Raw genomic sequence first — 15,504 nt, 5'->3', positions numbered from 1 at the left:
TAAAAAGTTAAGTCTCTTTGGCCTGGCCTTAGCAGCTGTTTCTAATCAGAGCAGTTGAATCCCACACTCTTTTCTGAGAATTTATTATATTCCAGACAGGATGCTAGCTTCTGAGGATATCAATTTGTTTAAGACCTGACCCATGACTCCACAGAGTTCAGAGTCCACTGAGCGAGACTATACACAAAGACAGACAACTAGGATGAAAAGTCATAAAAACTAACAATATAAGCGTGCACAAAGCACTAGGAGAGAACAAATAAGGACCCCTGTCAACACAGGGGTGTCAGAGGAAGGCCTTCTGGAGAAGGCAGTCTGGTCAGTCTTCATGGGTGCCGTGAAAGAGACAGTAATATAGGGAAAGGACTTTCCAGAAAGAACACGGCCATAGAGGCAGGTGTGGGGAATTAGAATTGTTCAACATCCCTGGGGATTAAAGTACAAAGGCATGAAGGAAATTTGGTCAACTGACGGGGAACATGACAAACATTAAAAAAAAAATCAATTGCTTTTCTCAGTAGTAGAAATAACTAGCCAAGAATGGAAATTGAAAGAAGTTTTAATGTTCTCTAGTAACAAAAACTCTAAAATTTTTAGGAATTATTTGAACAAGAAAAGTATGACTCAAAGGAAGAAAACAATAAAATTGCATTAAAAGACATAAAACAAGATCTGGCTAAATGGAACTATATACTATATGATTGGGTGGGAGAACTTAATATCATAAAAATATTGATCTTTTCTGAATTAATAGACAGATTCAGTAAAAATCCAACTAGAAGAAGAAAAGATGGAAGGACACACTGGAAATACCCTAAATGTTCATCAATGGGACTAACAGAATACATTGTGATACAGCCTTATCACAGAAAATTAAGCAACAGTTTAATAGAATGAGTTGCATCTATACCATTTGACTTGGATGCTTTTGTACAGTGTCATGTAATTTTTTTTTTTTTGCGGTACGCAGGCCTCTCACTGTTGTGGCCCCTCCCGTTGCGGAGCACAGGCTCCGGATGCGCAGGCTCAGCGGCCATGGCTCACGGGCCCAGCCGCTCCGCGGCATGTGGGATCCTCCCAGACTGGGGCACGAACCCGTGTCCCCTGCATCGGCAGGCGGACTCTCAACCACTGTGCCACCAGGGAAGCCCAATATCATGTAATTTTAAATGAGTAAAGCAGATGCAGAGTACATTGAAAGAGATCCATTTTTTTCTAAATTTTAAATTTATTTATCCAATTTCGAATTTATTTACCCAAGAAAAGCCTCTATGAGTATTTTTGTATGAGATTCTATGAGCCAGACTGGCTGTTAACTTTGGTTATCTGATTTGGGTAACTAGTGAGATGCTAAAAGAAACCTATAAAACTAAACAAAAAGGTGACTACAGAAAAGGAACAGTTATAGCCTATGCATGTAGAATTGTGTGTGTGTGTGTGTGTGTAAGTTTACATATGCACACATTTGTCTATGTGTGTACGTACATGTACATACATATACGTATGTATGGGTTTCTTTGTTTTTCTGTTCTGCGTTCTGAACAAATCTCTCAAAATTTTCTTCCACTGCCCTAAAATAGCACTTCTTAAATTTAATGTGCATATGAATTACATAGGGAACTTATTAAAGTGTTAAATATATGGGTCTGGGTGGGCCTGAGGTTTAGCATTTGTATCAAGCTTCCAGATGGTGCAAGTTCCCATGCTGCTGGCCCATTGTTACTTTGTGTAGAAAGAAATGCTCTTATACTCTCTTCCATTGTATTTAGTCTACAATTCATTCCAGGAATAATATTTAGTCAAAAATTTATTTAGCAATAGAGGTCCTTCTTTCAATGCCCATATTTTTCCTAGGATTTCTAAATTGTAAAAATAGTCAACTTTTCTTGTTTAAGTTCTACTTATTTCAGTTTCGTAATTTCCTGGTGATTTTAACTAGAAGTTAATCCTTCATTTATTTCCTTGAGCAGTCTAAACATAGTTACCTTTGTCTGACTAAAATTATTTTCTTTTAAAGTAAATTCATGTTCTGTTTGTTGAGTTTGACTGCTGTCTTTTAGGTCTATATTCATAAATTTTGAAATTTGGGGGTACAAACCAAATTAGTGTCTTTACTTATCTCTCTTTCTCAGTCTCTCTCTTCTCTCCCCTCACTGTCTCTCTCAGCGCTTACCTTACACTGTCTAGAATTTTTTGTGTCACCTTCATCTGCATTTTAAGGTTCATGTTCCAGAACCATTCCAGGGCTTACCCTAGCATTCCAGGTCTCCTGCCCTGTGATAATATTCTGGTCATCCCAAATATTCTGGTCATCTCTGATCCTGTGGGCAGCTTGATTGAGGTTCCAGTTGCCAGCCTTAGTCTGTGTTTGCCCCGCTGCCTCCTCAGGACTCTATCTTGCGAAGGCCCATAGCCCTGGATGTCATCAGTCACAGAATGATCTGCCGCCTCTTTCATCATGTGTTAGATTCTAAGATGACCTCAGTCACCCCTGTCTCCTCCATGTTCATGCCTTTGAGTGTGACCTGTGATTTGCTTCCAACCAACAGAATATAACAAAAGTGAAGGAATGCCATTTCCATTATTATATTATATTATATATTATTTTATTATATTATATATTATTTTATTATATTATATATTATTATATTATATATTATTATATTATATTACCTCCATCTTGCTAACAGGTTTGCTCTCTTACGCTTTTGTTGGCTTGGAGGAAACAAGTGGTTGTATTAGGGAACACCCACCCAGGCAGAAACTAGGAGCCTGTAGGAGCTGAGGCAGCCTCCACCAGGAAATTTAAACCTTCAGTTCTGCAGCTGCAAGGAACTGGATTTTGCCAACAACTCGAGGGAGCTTGGAAGTGGATATTTCCCCCATCATGATGAGACTTCAGTCTCTTCCAACACCTGGATTGCAGCCAGGTGAGACCCTGAAGCAGAGAACCCAGCTAAGCCATGTCTGAACGGACCTACAGACACTGGGTAAAAATAAATACGCAGTTTTTCAAGCCACTAAGTTTCTACTAATTCATTTTGCAGCAATAGATAACTAATACCCATGAGCAGTAGAGTCTATCAGCACTAGATGTCAAACAGTGAGCCTGTCTCTGGTCCCATGTCCTTACAGAGACCACTCTTTATCTCTATCCTCTTAATTCTGAGAGGTCAAATTCCCAGACACCACCACCAGCTCTCAGTCCTCGGGTTCGGTAGGCCTGTGGCCTCAGCCCTGTGCAAAGATTTCTCCTTACTTTCTAGCTTACAGAGATGTTTATACTGTTTCTAAGTTTTGTTATTTCCCTCCTCTATTTATATTTTACCTATTAAATAGATAAAATATAATGAAATGAAATAAAGGAGAATGAATTTTATATTCATCTTAACCATCTTTACTCCAGTAAAGATATTTAAAAAAAGACACTTAAAAACTAAAAAAAACCACAAAAAAACCCATATATTTTTACACACTGGTCTGATTATTTTCTTCAGATAATGTCCTGGAAGTAAAATAAGTGGCTCAGTTGTAACACTTACTACCAGACTGCCTTCCAGGGTGGTCATTACTTCACATTTACAACAGGCAATTCTCCAACAAGGCCCATGTCCTTGTACTTTATGCAATCCTAGTCTCCAGTTCTTCTGCTTTTATTTCTCTAATCTATGCAACACCCCAAGTCCTCAATAACCCTGCGTTGATGCTGTTGGGAGTACCAACTCTATCTCCTCCAGAACAGAGGCAGAGGTTCCTCTTAGAAAAATGTCAATCCGTCATAACCTCAAGTCTCCCCAATGTCATTTTCCACCTAATTTCTTTGTATGACTTGGGTCTCAGGATAGGCAGTTACCCCTGAAGTTTGATACCTGGATTTGTCTGAATTCTTAACCGAAGCTTTAGACCACATCCAACGGAACACACTGCCTCTCAAGCCTTCAGCCGAGCTTATAGTTTTAACTACGTAATTACCACCTGAGCATCCTCCAACACAAAAGCCGCGAAAGGACTCGGTCTCCAAAATTCACTTAACTTGCTGCACTGTACCAAATGTTAGTCTGAATGAGATAGAAAATATTTTTCAGGATTTAAAGGCCCAAGATCTTCCAACAATCAACTTACCACTTCCCAAGTTTCATGGGGGAGATTGGCAGTGGAGACATTCCAGGGTCAGTGGCTCTAATCTAGGAGGGAGCTTCAGAATCACCGGGGGAATTTTAGGAAAACACAGGTGCCGGGCTTCTCAGGAGTGAAGCTTAAGCATGTGGATGGCAGCAAAACTTCCCCTTTAAAAAAACAGCTGCTGCATCTCTAGACAAATGAAGACTGCTTTTTAAATTCTTATTATAAAGCTTGGCCTTAACCTAGTGGTTCTCAACCTTGGATAAACATTCAAACTGCCTGGGGAGATTTACAGAGCACTAGTGCCTGAGCCAAACCCCAGAGATCCTGTTGTAATTATTCTCAAGTGTGTCCTGGGTGATGAGAATTTGAAAAGCTCCTCAGGTGATTCTAATGTTCAGGCAGACTGAACATGATTGAAATGATTCAAACCCTTCACGTGGAGATTTTATTCTGGACAGCTGAGCTAGACCATGGCTCAGTCACCGGAAATAAAAGAGAGGCCACAGACTCATTTCCCAAAGAAAGCCGTTGCCCTCTTCTAGATGTATAAAGAAGCCCTGGACACACTGTATCTAAAGCAGACCCAGGACAGATACTCCAGAAAATGCTGGATGAAGCAATAGGAGTCTTGGCTTTAGACTGTACCCTCTCCCACTCTAATACTAATTCCCAGTGAAGTGTTACCAAACTGACCACTGTGTCAATTGGCAAAGCAGGAGTGTGTGTGGGTGTGCGTGCATGACTTTCTACCCCAAACATACAGAAAAATATGATTCAACTTTCAGCATAGATCAAATTTTGTGTTCTAGTATTGCTTTATTTCAAATTATATCTTGGAGAGAATGCATGATTTTGAACTGGATAAATGCTCCCCACTGCTGAACCCCAAGTGCCTGACCCTGGGTTGACCCAGATCTCTCTCTCTGAAGGCTGAACGGAGCCATCATAACTCTAATGGGCAAAAGGCTGGTCTGGAAGTTCTCTCAGCTGCAGAAAGAGAAAAAGAACAAAACAAGCAAGCAAGCAGGCAAACAAGCCACCACAACACAAAACCGTGGAGGGGAGAGAGAGGAAGACGGGACTAAGGAGTGATAGTGTGATTTGATATTCAGAGGGGCGTGTGTGTGTGTGTGTGTGTGTGTGTGTGTGTGTGTGTGTGTTTGAGAGAGATAGAGACAGACATAGACAGAGACAAAAAGAGAGATAGAGCCCCAGCCCCAGTAGGGAGGAACAAAACGGCTTATCTCTTTCCTAGGATTCCTCCATCTTGCAGCCTAAAGACACAGGGCCCCTACTTGGCTTGCACTCTTAGTGATATGGGTCAAGGGTCAATGGGACTTGTGGTTTTTAAAAACCTTTTATTTTGAAATAATTTAAGACTTACAGAAAAGTTACAAGAAGAATACAAAGAACCCTCATATATAACCTTTACCTAGATTCACCTATTGTTAATATTACTCTTCTCTCCACCTATCCATCTATTTATAGATCTGTATCTCTCTCTATACATATAATTGCTGAAGCATCTGAGAATAAGTTGTAGGTCTCAACCTCTTTTAGCTTTAATACTTTATCCCTAAATTTGAACTTTGCCAGCTGTCCCAATGTGTCTCTTATAACATTTCCCTCCCTCAATTCAGGATCACACATTGCATTTAGTTGTCATGTTTCTTTAGTCTCTTTTAATCTGGAAAAGTTCCTCAGCTTCTTTACCTTTCATGACAATGAGTTTTTAAAGATTATAGGTGAGGTGTTTTATAGATTGATTTTTTTAAACTTCCCAGCAATGTGCCCTTGAAGACCAAAGATGTATTGGCAGCAGAGTTTGAAACAAGTGGAAGGTACATAGGAACCACAGAAAAGGGTCTGATCCAAGGGCTGAAAGCCTTGTCATCCCACTACTGCTTTATCAGGTATAGGTCTAGGGACCTGGCAGCACCTTCACTGTCCTGAAGGGTGTTAGAATGTAGAGGAGTCTTCCTAGAGGTGGGAGACTTATGGGAAGGGAGGCTGAGATTGAGTTTGGCTGTAGCTAAGTGTCAGGGAAGGGTTTTTGTTCATCTCTGGATGGAATCAGGTTCTGTCTGCAGGTCAGGGGTCCTTGAGATCTAGACTTGGGCTGTCTGGGCCCCTTTGAGGGGAGGGGATTAGGTGAGAAAGAGGAAGGGCCTAGCTTGGAATGAGCAAACAAACAGGTTCATTCTCCACCTTACCCCAGCACTCTGGACCAACAGTGGTTATGAATTTTCCCAGACATGTAATCACTCCATAAAGAAAATGTGCATGGGGAAGGGGAGGAAGGAGATGTGAGCTCTGCTGGATGCCTGACTATTTCATTCCCAGATTTATTTGTTTTTGTTTTTTGTTTTTTTTGGCTGCACTGGGTCTTAGTTGTGGCATGTGGGATCTGTCCTTGCAGCGTGCAGTCTTCTCTCTGGTTGTGGCGTGTGGGTTTTTCTTTCTCTAATTGTGGCGCGTGGGCTCTGTAGTTTGCAGCACACGGACTCTCTCACTGAGGCGCCTGCGGGCTCAGTAGTTGTGGCATGTGGGCTTAGTGGCCCCGCGGCATGTGGGATCTTAGTTCCCCGAACAGGGATCGAACCCGCGTCCCCCCTGCATTGGAAGGTGGATTCTTTACCATTGGATCACCAGGGAAGTCCCCCCAGATTTGTTTGAAATCAATCCACCTCATGTAGTCCAGGCTCTCAGTCCTGAACTTCCAAATAATATGGAATATTTTTAATGACCCTTGACATTTTTACAAGAGTCTTTCTGTAATTCCTGGACTCCCTTCTTCTCCTGGTGAACTTTTACTTCGTCTCCAGAACATAGCTCAGAGGTTATCACCTCTGCAGAAGTATCCAAGTTCTGCCAAGAGTTACTTGCTTCTTTGTTTTTCTTCCTCAGCCTCAACACTTTTTCTTACCTTGTATAACATTTAGAATATAATTAATTTTTAAAAGATATTTTAACTTTCTGGAAACTTTTAAAGGAAATACATTTTTTTTTTTAGTTGATATATCCATAGGGTCCAGCCTAGTGTCTGCCATAAAAAAGCTGTTCAATAAATACTCATTGTGTGAATAAATGAATACATTTTAAATGACTGGATTTAATTGCCATTGTTAGTATGAATCACTTAAAATCATTCCTAAGAGCCAGATTAAATTTACATTTCTTCAATATTGGTCAAAGAAGTAGTTATGCTCTCATAAAGGCAAAACCATAGTACCTAAGCCACCAAAAATGCAAGAGTGCCATCTACTGGTAAACATATAAACAGACAAGGCACTAAGGAGCCAGGCAAAATGTTTACTTTCAATGATGTGTCCCTTGTGTAGCTTGTATAAAATGTGAAAGAAAGATGGAAGCAAAATTGACAGATGTTATATGGTATTTTCCTGGAAAATATTTTATACTAGTAATTTATGCAAAATATAATGATATTTTTTAATGAAAAAGAAATCAGTAAAACAAGAAACATTATACAAAATGATAAACTATTGAAAGTTTTTCCCACTTCTGTCCTTCCCCCCTAGATTAGGAATAAAATTAGGATGCCAATTTTTTCAATTTATGTTCAGTGTTGTATGGGATATACTAGCCAGTATAGTATGGGAAGAAAAATAAAGGTTACTGTTAAATGTTAATTGTCTAAATACTTCAATTAAAAGGCAAAGATTATTAGAATGGATTTTAAAAATGTAAGAACTGAACATATGTTAGCTAGAACAAAAACACCTGAAATATAAAAACACAGATAAGTTTAAAATAAATGTGTAGAAAAACATGTACTATGCAAACAGTAAGCATAAAAAGACTGGATTATCTATATTAAAAACAGATAAAGTAGAGTTGAAGACAGAGAACATTTTCAGAGATAAAGAGTGACATTTTATATTGGTAAAAGGGTCAGTTCACCAGGAAAGCATAATCATAAATGTGTATGAACTTAATGACAAAGTTCCAAAATACATGAAGTAAAAATGGAAAGAATTAAAGGGAAAAATAAGCAATTCTACAATCCCAGTTGGAGATTTTAATACCTTTCATACGGTAATGATTGAATAACTAGATAAAATATATGAAAAGTCATAGAAGATCTGAAAAACCCTATCCATCACCTTGAATGAATTGATATTTATAGGATATTACACTGAATATTTGCATCCACATTCTTTTCAAGTACACATGGTTCCATTCATAATGATAGACCATATTCTGGGCCACTATACAAGTCAATAAATTTAGAGGGATTTAAATCCTATAGAGTATGTTATCCGACCTCAGGAGGGATAAGTTAGAAATCAATAAAAAATAAGATATCTAGGGGAAAACCCCCAATATTTGGAAATTAAACATACTTCTAAATAATCTACCACTTTAAAAATCATAAGAAAAATTATAAAGTATTTTGAACTACAGAATAATGAAAAATAAGGCATACAAAACTTCGTGAGAGGCAACTAAAACAGTGCCTAGAGGAAAGTTTATAGTTTAAACTGTTTGCATTAGAAAACAAAGATAACCAAAAATCAAAGCTTAGATCCTGTGAAGGTGGTATATCTAAGAGAAGACACACACCTCCATCACCACCTATAAAACTGAGATCCCAAAGGGTGATAAAGGTGAATTAGAAGTAAACAGATCTCACTTCCTGGAAACTGCAAGAATTCTGGGAACGCCGGTGCTGAGCAGAGCAGGGAACAAAGAAAAGAAAAAGAGAGAGAGAGAGAGACACTCTGGTAAGTTGTAACCACAAGCCAATTTTTATACATATTTGGGGTAAAATTTCACATCACTTGGGTTATCAAAACAACAACAACAAAAGCAAAAAACCCTCAAGCCATGAACTGAGTTTACTTCTTGACTGGTAGCATGCTAGCTGCCCGGCAAAAGCAAACACAAATCACCTCTGGAGGAAAGCACTTTCATGCCAGTCCTCAAAACCACAAATAATTTTACCAGAACAATGAAGAAAATAATAGTAAAACAACCAAGCACACAGAATGGACTGGAGGGCAAGAAGCAAGAATAGATGAATGGAGACTAGTTAGGAAGTTTCAATAAACCTGTGAAAAGTGATGGGGGATGATTTGTGTATTCCTGTTTAAAGTGAGTTTCTTGTAGACAACATATCGGGGGGCTTGATCTGTGTGTGTGTGTGTGTGTGTGTGTGTGTGTGTGTGTGTATTCAATCTGACAACCTCTGCCTTTGAATTGGAGTATTTAGATCATTTATATTAAATGTGATTATCGAGGGCTTCACTGGTGGCACAGTGGTTGAGAATCCACCTGCCAATGCAGGGGACACGGGTTCGAGCCCTGGTCTGGAAAGATCCCACATGCCGCAGGGCAACAAAGCCCGTGCGCCACAACTACTGATCCTGAGCTCTAGAGCCCGCAAGCCACAACTACTGAGGCTGCGTGCCACAACTAGTGAAGCCCGCGCCCCTAGAGCCCGTGCTCCACAAGAGAAGCCACCGCAATGAGAAGCCTGCACACAGCAACTCGAGACAAGCCCATGCGCAGCAACAAAGACCCAATGCAGCTAAAAATAAATAAATTTATTTAAAAAAATATGATTATGGATATGTGTAGATTTAAGTCTGTCACCTTATTATTACTTTTCCATTTGTTCCATCTATTCTTTGTTCCCTTTTCCCTCATTATTCTCTTCTATTGAACAACATGAATATTTTTTGATTCTATTTCTTTTTGTGGCTTATTAGCCATAATTCTTTGTTTTGTCATTTCAGTGGTTACTTTAGACTTTATAGTGTACATCATTAATTTATCACAGTCCATTTTCAGGTGATATACCACTTATATAGAATAAGAACCTTAAAATTGTTATTCCATTTCTCTTTCTTACTTTTGTGCTGGTGTTACCTTGCATTTTACTTTTACATCTTATAAATCCCACATTACATTGTTACTATTTTTGCTAAAACAGTCAACCACTTTTTACAGAGATTTAAATAACATTAAACATTTTTTTATCTATTTTCCCGTGAAGTCACAATTGCTGGTGCTCCTTATTCTTTTGTGCAGATTGGTATTTCAATTTGGTATCTTCTGTCTAAAGAACTTCCTTTAATATTCCTCGTAGTTCTAATCTGCTGATTAGGTGTTTATTGCTTTTGGTCAGATAAAGAAAAAATATTTTACAATATTTCAGCTAAGGGCTGAGTCAGTTTTAAAAAACAAGATTATCCACTAACAAAATATTTAATTGTATAGGTGATTTTTAAAAATAAAACAGAAAACTTACATCTATGGTGTAATGAACATCATTCAATTCCTACATGTGACTAGATGAATTCCTTTATCTTTCATGTATCTGAAATAGCCCTTATTTCACCTTCATTTTTGAAAAATATTTTTGCTAGGTAAAATATTCTAGGCCTTTCATTACTTTACAGATTTTACTCCACTGTATTCTTGCTTGCATTGTTTCCAATGAGAAATCTGTGATCTATGTTTGTTCCTCTATACATAATATGACTTTTGTTCTTAGCTACTTTTAAGAATCTTCTCTTTATCATTGATTTTGAGTAATTTGGTTATGTTATGTATTGGTTTAGTTTTGTTCCTGTTTCTTATGCTTATGGTTCATTGAGATTCATGGATTAGTAGGTTTATAATTTTCACCAAATTTCAAAAAAATTCAGCCAGTATTTTTTCATATATTCTTTTTTTATCCCTTCTTCCAATTTTTTCTCTCCTTTAGGGACAGCAAGTACATATATATTTGAGACTTAAAGCTTTTCCACAGCTCATTGGTGCCGTAGTCACTTTTTATTTTTATTCTCTTTTCTCTCTGCATTTCATTTTATATAGTTTCTATTGCTATGCCTTCTAGTTTACTAATTGTTTCTTTTACAAAGTCTAATCTGTCGTTAATCCTATCCAGAGTACTTTTTATCTCATATGCCATAGTTTCCAGCTCTAGAAGTTTAATTTGTGTCTTTTAAAAATCTTTCAGGTCTCTATTTAACTTTTTGAACATATGGAATGCAGTTATGAAAACATTCGAAATGTCTTTATCTGCTAATCCCAACACCTGTGTCAGTTCTGGGTGAATTTTGATTGATTGATTCCTCTCTTATCCTAGGATATATTTTCCTTCTTGTTTGCATATTTGTTTTTTTCCAATATTAAATTTTTATCAAGATATATTTCATATACCATAAAACACACCTTTTAAAGTGTACAATTCAGTGGTTATAGTGTATTCACAAAGTTGTACAATCATTATCACTATCTAAATTCCAGAACATTTCAAGATCTTCAACAAGAAGCCCTATATCCTTAAGTAGCAATTCCCCATTACCTCCTCTCAGCCCCTGGCAACTACTAACCTACCTTCTGTCTCTATGAGTTTGCCTATCTTAGACATGTAATATAAAAAGAATCATACAATATGTGTTATTTTTGTGTCTGGCTTCTTTCATTTAGTATGTTTTCAAGGTCCATCAGTGTTGGAACATGTATCAATACCTCATTATTTTTTATGGCTTAATAATATTCCACTGTATGGATTTAACACATTGTATGTGTCCATTGATCAGTAGATGGACATTTGGGTTGTTTCCACTTTGGGGGTACTGTGAATAATGCTACTATAAACAATCATGTACAAGTTTCTACATGAGTATGTTTTCAATTCTCTTAGGTATTTACATAGAAGTAGAATTGCTGGATCACATGGTAACTCTATGTTTAACTTTTTAGAGAACTACCAAACTGTTTTCCAAAAACGTTGCACCATTTTACATCCCCACAAGCAATGTATGGGGTTCCAATTTCTCCAATTGTTATTGTCTGGGTTTTTTTTTATTATTATTATAGCTATCCTAGAGGATGTGAAGTGGTATCTCATGGTTTTGTTTTACATTTACATAATGACTAATGTTGTTGAATATCTTTTCAGGTGCTTATTGGGTACTTGTATGTCTTCTCTGGAATAATGTATACTTAGATCCTTTGCCCATTTTTAAGTTGGGTTATTTATCTTTTTGTTATTGGGTTGTAGGAACTTTTTATATACAAGTTACCATTCTAGACACAAGTCCCTTGTTAGATATACAATTCACAAAAATTTTCTCCCATTCTGTGGGCTGTCATCTCATTTTCTTAATGGAGTCCTATGAAGCTCAAAAGTCTTTAATTTTGATGCTCTCCAACTCACCTAGTTTTTTCTTTTATTGCTTGTGTTTTTCGTGTCATCAAAAAACCATTGCTAAGCTAAGATTACAAAGATTTGCCCCAAAGTTTTCTTCTCAGGGTTGTATGGAGTTTTAGTGCTTACATTTAGATCTTTGTTTCATTTTGAGTTAATTTTTGTATATGGTGGGAGGTAGGGCTCCAAATTCATTCTTTTGCATATGGATTATCCACTTGTCCCACTATTGTTTGGTAATAAGATTATTCTTTGTACATTGAACTGTTTTGGCACTCTTGTTAAAATTAATTGACCATAAATGTATGGGTTTATTTCTAGACTCTGCTAAATTTTATTGCCCTATAGGTTTACCCTTATGATAGTAACACATAGCCTTGATTATTGTAGTGTTATAGTAAATTTTGAAATTGCAAACTGCGAGTCCTGCAACTCTGATCTTTTTAAAGATTGTTTTTGCTATTGTGGACCTCTTGTATTTCCAGATGAATTTTAGGATAAGCTTGCCAATGTCTAAAAAAAAAGCCAGCTGGAATTTTGATAGGCATGCACTGAGTCTGTAGAACAACTTGGGAAGTACTGCTAATTAATAATATGAAGCCTTTTAATCCATGAACATGCAATGTCTATTTATTTAGGTCAATTTAATTTCTTTCAATGATGTTTTACAAATTTCAGTGTACAATTTTGTTTTGCTTCTGTTCATTTTATTCGTAAGTATTTTGTTACTTTTGATGCTATTATAAATGATTATTTCCTTAATTTTATTTTCAGATTGTTCATTGCTAGTATATAGACATAGAATGAAATTTTATATATTGATCTTGTATCCTGCAACCTTGCTGAACTCATTTATTAGATCTATATTTTTTGTATACGGATTCCTTAAGATTTTCTGTATACAAAATTATGTTATTGGCAGATAGAGTATTTGTCTTCTTCCTTTTAAATCTGGATGCCTTTTATTTCCTTGAACCTTCAGTACAATGTTGAATAGAAATGGTGAGAGCACACATCCTTTTCTTGTTAGGTGTGCTATTACCAGCTCTTCCTAGGGCCAGCCAAGGAAAATGCTCCTCTTTAAGTCCCAGCTCACCTCAGAGCAGGCTGCAGTGAAACAGTCATTCATATCATGAGAGATATAGGTACAAACTATTTGCAAAGGATGCTAAGACTTCTTTGGAGAAGTCTTTGTCATGCTCATCATTCTGAATAGCTCAGATAAGTCTTCTCTCAGGCTTTTTTTTTTAAAACCTATAATCCTGTGTCCTCTCTTCTTACCTCTGGGTGTTGCTTCCTCTCTCCCCTTTGCTCACCTGAAAAATTTGTCCTCAAGATCACTTTTGCAGTGTGCTCTTATCAAACCTCTGCTAAGCTCTCTTTCTCAGAAGCCTAGCTCTTCTCTTTCATTTTCATTTTCTTCCAGTTCAAATCATTAATATATCCTACAGGAGAGAGAAACAGCTCTCTAGAAAAAGTAGCCGTCATGGATTCTGGTATTTTCTGGCACTATTCGCCATGTTAACTTGCCTACCACCTCCAACATGTACATACACACACTCTGCTCACACTCCACAGACATACCCCAGCGCACATATCACACAAACACAAACCATGTACCACAGTCCACACCTAACACACACCACCACACACCCCACAACATACACTATACACACACATACACACGCGTACCAGACACCATATCACACAAATCACACACATGCAAGCATGCATCACAGACTACATATAGCACAAACCACCACACATCTCACATATCACCCACTCCACACTACGTACATTACACGCATGTGTGCACACCTCCTATGATGTGTGTTTAGTGCAGCATAGAAAGTTACTCTCTTGTTTAACACATACCACTATGCCTGGAACCACTCTAGACACTCGAGATTCATCAATTAAAAACACAGACAAAACTCTCTTCCGCTGTGGAATTTGCATTCTCATGCAGGAGGCAGACAATAAGCAAGATACATGAATAAAATATTCAGTAATAAGTGCCAAGGGAACAAAAGAGAGCACTGTTAGACGGCTTGGGAGCGGGGGAGGGGTGCAGCTGTAAACTAGGTGGTCAGAGTAAGCCTGGCTGAGAAGAGACACCTGAAGGAGTTGAGGGAAGGCACCCTAGGGATATCTAAGGGATGACTGTTCCCCACAGAAGGAGCAGTCAGAGTCCAGGCCTTTTTAAGGAGACTCCAGTGACCCACTTGCCATTCTGGGTCTTCAGCTTCCTACAGCCCAGACTTACAGGGTCAAGCCCAGCCTCACTTACTGGAGGGGATGCACCCCCCATGGGGCAGCTCCGATTGGTCTCTCCCTAGGCTCACCTTTGGAGACCAAATCTCTGAAGCCTCATCTGCATCCCTCTCCCCTTTAAGACCTGCAGCTCTCTGTGTGAACCAGTCCCTCCTTCATGCAACAGGAAACAGGTGCAAGATGGGGCAGCTGTCACAAGACAGTCCCCATCATGAGGTTGAGGCTTTTGTCTTGCTTGTGTTGCCTGTAGTGGCAGTCTGTTTTCTTTTGGGCATTCACTAGCTTCCTTTTCCTGATCCTTTGACAGGACAAATTTGGGGTGAGCTGTGCCTACGTCCAGAGTCACAGCCACAACAATAAAGTCGTGGGAATCTGTAAGGGGTCATCATTAGATCAGGGATACAGGGGCTCGTTCTTTCTCTTCTGTCTGTGTACTTGTTGCCTCAGGAGTAGATCTGTCCTGTACTGTGTGCAGGGCCTGCTACCACAGGACATGCCTGAGAACGATGATTCAGTCACCTGGTGGCAAAGTGACAGAAGGCTCTGTGGGCACCCAGGAGGATGCAGTGCTGAAGAGAGACTCCTGTTTGGGTGGGAAGAGAGGAACCTGTTTCACAATTTTGCCTCCAGACTGAGCTGCTGGACCAGCAGGACTGTGGCTGCACCCACCTCCCCCCAGGCTCCATCTGTGGGTCCGTTGCCCTGAGCACAGGCTTCCGTGAGCTTTCAAGGTCAGCAGCTGACCTGCCAAGCTAGGGGCCCAGAGTTTACCCCAGACAGCTCTCAGAAGCCAAATTTAACTTCCCCTGCCTGTGTCCTCAGCCTTCCTTACTGGCTCCTTTGGGCCACTGCATATATTTATTTCCTAAGCAAACACTTATTGTGCACTTATCATAAATACCTCTTACACCTAAGGCTAT

The sequence above is a fragment of the Leucopleurus acutus genome, assembly GCF_964270905.1.
Source record: "Leucopleurus acutus genome assembly, chromosome: 10".
Lineage (NCBI taxonomy): Eukaryota > Metazoa > Chordata > Mammalia > Artiodactyla > Delphinidae > Leucopleurus > Leucopleurus acutus.
The sequence above is the reverse complement of the archived record's forward strand: the minus strand, read 5'-3'. Positions refer to the sequence as shown.